General features: G+C 41.0%; 1 pseudogene; it reads right to left on the bottom strand.

The window, feature by feature from the left end:
* Positions 1-217: 217 nt before the first annotated feature.
* LOC128108874 (60S ribosomal protein L19-like) lies at positions 218-1,060 on the bottom strand (annotated as a pseudogene).
* Positions 1,061-5,119: the final 4,059 nt, after the last annotated feature.

The following is a 5,119-nucleotide window of genomic DNA, read 5'->3' as shown; positions in this document are numbered from 1 at the left end:
TTCTGTGAAGAATGTCACTGGAATTTGGTGGGCCTTGTATTGAATCTGTCGATTACTTCAGCCATAGAGCCAACCTCACAGCATTAGTTCTGCAAATCCAGCAGCATGGAGTGTCTTTCCACTGTGCAGTATCTTCTTCGATTTCTTTGTCAGTGTTTTAAAGTGTTATTTATAAAGATCTTTTACCTCCTTGGTTAGGTTCATTCCTAAATTTTTTTAAGGCTTGTTTTATTTTAATGACTGATCCACCTGAGGCCACAGGAAGCCCACTATGTACAGACATGAGGGAAGTTTTATTTCTTGGTTTCTTCCTCCTTGGACAGAGTCTTGATGATCTCCTCCTTCTTGGCCTGGAGACGCTCCTCCCGGCGCTTTCGGGCTTCCTTGGTCTTAGACCTGCGAGCCTCAGCCTGGTCAGCCAGGAACTTCTTGCGGGCTTGTCTGCCTTCAATTGTGGATGTGTTCCATGAGAATCCACTTGTTTTTGAAGACACTCCCCTTGAACTTCAGATACAGGCTGTGATACATATGGCGGTCAATCTTTTTGTATTCACGGTATCTCCTGAGAAGTAGGCGCAGGATCTCCATTCTTCTCATCCAGGTCACCTTCTCAGGCATTCGAGCATTGGCAGTACCCTTCCACTTCCCTATGCCCATATGCCTGCCCTTCCGTCAAGCCAAAGTGTTTTTTTTTTTTTGGGGGGGGGGGTATTTCAAGACAGGGTTTCTCAGTGTAGCTTTGCGCCTTTCCTGGATCTCGCTCTGTAGACCAGGCTGGCCTTGAACTCACAAAGACTGCCTGCCTCTGCCTCCCGAGTGCTGGGATTAAAGATGTGCGCCACCACCGCCCCACAGCCAAAGTGTTTTTCCGGCATCAAGCCAGGGAATGGACAGTCACAGGCTTCCAGATGATCAGCCCGTTCTTGATCAGCTTCTGGATCTGCTGACAGGAGTTGGCATTGGCGATTTCATTGGTCTCATTGGGGTCCAACCAGACCTTCTTCTTACCACAGCGGAGGACGTTGGAGGCAAGCTTTTTCTGTAGCCTGAGCATACTCATGGCTCCATTCCTAAATATTTTTGAGGATATGTAAATGGGATGTTTTCCCTAATTTATTTCTGAGTAAGATTATTATTAGTGTATATAAAAAATACTGATTTTATGTTGATTTTTGTTGTGAATGTTCTATGTTAGAAACATAGATGAACACATTTATATCTTTCTACAATGTCAGAATTTATTAAACAACAATAAATTGATATGGTTCCATAGTTTCAATGACAGCAATCTGTCATATCATATGCCTACCTTGGGATAATGGCTGAGGCAAATTGAGGTATTTTAATTCCAATCTTAATTACTAATATGAATTCTCACAGCATATAGTAAATCTATCTATCTATCTATCAATCTATTTATCTATCTATTTATCTTTTGCAGGATGAATACAAGTTAAAGAGGATGCAACAGAGTCCAGAAGGTTTCGGAAGGAGGATGAGAGAAAGTCTGTATTGCTAAGCTAATGAACTAGACAATTAACAGGAGAGAACTGTTCAAGTCACTGTTTGAGAGCAAATCTACAGAGTTCAACTGCAAGTTGAAAGCCTGAACAGGATCAGAGAACAGAAGTAGTGGGTTCAGGTCCAGTTCTGGTGATTATGCTGGCTATTAAGTAGGCCATATAGATTGATCTGAACCTAAGCTCTAGAGACAATTGATACATCTTGTTTGTCAGTCCTTTGTATCACCAGGTTTCAGATGACAGTATGGGACCATTCTGTTGTAGAATATTATTTTAAGGTGTGTTCCTTTTGTTTATGTTACATTTGCTTACCTCTATGAAGCTGTGTTACTGTGCCTGTGTAAAACACCTGATGGTCTAATAAAGAAGTGAATGGCCAATAGCGAGGCAGGAGAAAGGATAGGCGGGGCTGGCAGACAGAGAGACTATAAAGAAGGAGAAATCTGGGAGAAGAAAAAAAGGAGTAGCTAAAGAAGGAAGAGGACCTCAGGGGCTAGCCACCCAGCCACCCAGATACACATCAAGCCACAGAGTAAAAATAAGATTTAGGGGATAAGTTAAGGAAAGCTGGCAAGAAACAAGTCAAGATAAGGCCTGGCATTTATAATTAAGAATAAGCCTCCATGTGTGATTTATTTGGGAGCTGGGTGGTGGGCCCCTTAAAGAGCAAAAGAGCCAAAATATCAACAACAGAGTGTATTTGTCAGATTCAAAAGTTTTCTGGTGGAGCTGTGGGGACTTTTAATTATACAACTCTTTGTCTGCAAAGAGGGACAATTTAATGTTAGTAGAAGTTACAACACATGGTTGTTTAAGAAGCAGATAGATTCTCTGCCATCACCAAGTTGATGGTCCAGGGGGAAGCAAGGCAATGAACAAGTGGTAAAGAAGTGTTTGTAGTGAGGAGTGGAATGGAGAGACCACTGATGCTGTGTGAACACACTGAGAGACAAGTTTCTAGGTCAGGGGAGACCTCACTACTTTTTGATTTTCATTTTCATCATTATTTTCCCATAATGGAAGCAAGAAGTGGTCCCTGGCTTCCTGATGGTCATTACAACACATTCTAAGGTGACGTAAAATTAAGTTGCATTTCTCACCCACAGATAATTGTGATCTAAGCCAGTTGGTGATGCAGGAAGCAATAAATGAATGAATTACTAATACTCTATATGTAGATACAAGTAAATGCTAGAGCAGAATTAAAAGTAAATATAGCAATAGTGAAATTGTAGTTGTAAGATTAACTAAAAAATTGGAATTGGAAATGACTATGTAAAGCTCTGTCCAAACACAGGGAGAGACTATTAGTCTAGCGAATAAAATCAGGTTAGTTGTGTGGACAAAATGAAAAGGAGAGCACAGTGCAAGCACCACGTCCCCTCTCTTCACAGACTCACTGCAGCTGCTGAGCCGTCAAGACATATAGCATGTTTTAGGAAGCAGACATCTCGATACCTAATGGAGGGAGCAGGACTCATTGGTGGAATGACCAATCTGCTGTGAAGCAAAACACCTCAAATGTGGACCAGAATGAAAGGAACAAATTATAGCCATATAATCAAGTTGTAGAACCAAATACTGCTCATTAGTCAGAGCTGCAGTTGAGTGTAAACCCTCGCTACCCATTCTGCCACCTTCTGAATGGAGATGGGGAAAGAGACATAGCAACTGAGGGAGCTGGGAAGTGCACTGTTGCTTTACTGTTGATAAAGCTGGTTTGGAGAGGTCAATGTAAATAGAGTCTTTCACTGTAGACTTTGGAACTTGTTGGGGATGGATAGATAAGCAAGTTTGTGTATAGTGTCTCCTTTCAAGGATAACAAGGCCAAACCATATTGCCTAGGGCTGGGTGGAGTCAGAAAGCCATAGGCAATGCTTCATTTTTCCAACAAGATTAAATGCAGAAATCTTGCCCCTGTAGAAGTGTGAAGGGATGAATAGAACACCCCTATTATCTCAGCAGTCAGATGCATCCTTCCTCCTTCCATGGGAAGCTCAGGTATGGAAGTGGGCTGATTCTCGAATGCTTCCTTGAGAATACAGGGAAACAGAAAGGGAGTCTTGTTGTATGGGTTGCTTCCAAAACTGGAAAAACATATACACAGAATGGATAGAAGTATATAATATGTAAGTGTGAGAATGGGAAGCCATTGACACTTTGAAGCACCTCTCAGTTGAATGAGATTAGAAGTGCCTTTAACATCTATGTTTTCTAGCTGTTTCCCAATCATCTTGTGTATTTTATTAACTGAGAAAAGGGCAGTGCCATTTATTTGTAAATACGTTCCTAGTGATATCTTAACTTTATTTCTCTCTTTGTGAAGTACTTCCTGAAAGCACTTTTCTTGGGTAATAATATGAAATCCAAAGTGGCAGGTGCTTACAGTTGGCTATTGGTCAATGGACAGGCAGTTATTCGATGCATATCATATGCCAAGCATTATTTTATGTTGTAAAATAAAATAAAATAAAATAAAATATTTTAAACAAAAATAAGTTCCTGCCTGTCAAAAGCTCTTATTCTTTTAGGGACTCAATGAACATATGTACAAGCAAAAAAATGAATTCCAGGTCATAATAAATGTGAAGAAGAAAATAAAGAAGTATCCAGTGATTATTGGAGGCATGCTGTCTTAGTTACCTTTCCGTTGTCATGATCAAAACCACGACCAAAGCAGCTTATAGAAGGAAGAGCCTTATCTTGGTCAGTGTTGCTGTGAAGAGACCATATGATCATGGCAACTCTTATAAAAGAAAGCATTTAATTGGGGCTTGCTTTCAGTTTTAGAGATTTAGTCCATTATCATGGTGGCATACAGGCAGACATGTTGCTGGAGAACAGGCTGAGAGGGCTACATCTGGATGTTCAGGCAGCATGAAGAGAGACTTTGGACTTGGAATGGGCTTTTTGAAATCTCAAAGCCCACCCCTACTGACACTTCCTTCAACAAGGCCATACCTCCCAATCCTTTGAAATAGTGCCACTCCCTGGTGACAAAGTATTGAAGTCTATGAACTTACGGAGACCATTCTCATTAAAATCATTATAAGTTTATTTGGGCTTATGGTTCTGGAGAGTTGAAGTCTATCATGGCAGGGAATCATTGCAGGCAGCAGGCAGCAGTCTTGGGTGGCAGGAACAGCTGAGTGTTCACATCTCAAACTGTGAGCAGGAAGCATAGAGCACCAAAGAAAAGTGGAAATAGTCTTTAACCCTTGAGTTCCCACCTCCTGTGACATACTTCCTTCAAAAGACTGCACCCCCAACCTCCCAAACAGCACCACCAACTCGAGACCAAGTGTTCAAGAACCTAAGACTATAGTGAACATCTCATTCAAATTACCACATTTACTATTCCATGCAGAAAAAAGCCATAACAGCCTGACATTCAGTAATGTCATAGCAAATAGAAACAGGAGCCTGACAGCAGAGGTCCTAAGAAAAGAAGGGTCAGTGTTGCAATCTGGAGAAGGCAGGTCCCATGTGAAGGGTCTGAACACCTCAAATAAGTGTGTATTGTTGCTTGCTTTTTATTGATTTATTCTTCTATAAGAAACTGGACAACACTATTGTGACATCTCTATTAATTTTT

Source organism: Peromyscus californicus, unplaced genomic scaffold (genome assembly GCF_007827085.1).
Source record: "Peromyscus californicus insignis strain IS unplaced genomic scaffold, ASM782708v3 Scaffold_13__1_contigs__length_99412109, whole genome shotgun sequence".
Classification (NCBI taxonomy): domain Eukaryota; kingdom Metazoa; phylum Chordata; class Mammalia; order Rodentia; family Cricetidae; genus Peromyscus; species Peromyscus californicus.
Note: the sequence above shows the minus strand (reverse complement) of the source record. Positions and strands in the feature narration are given on the sequence as shown.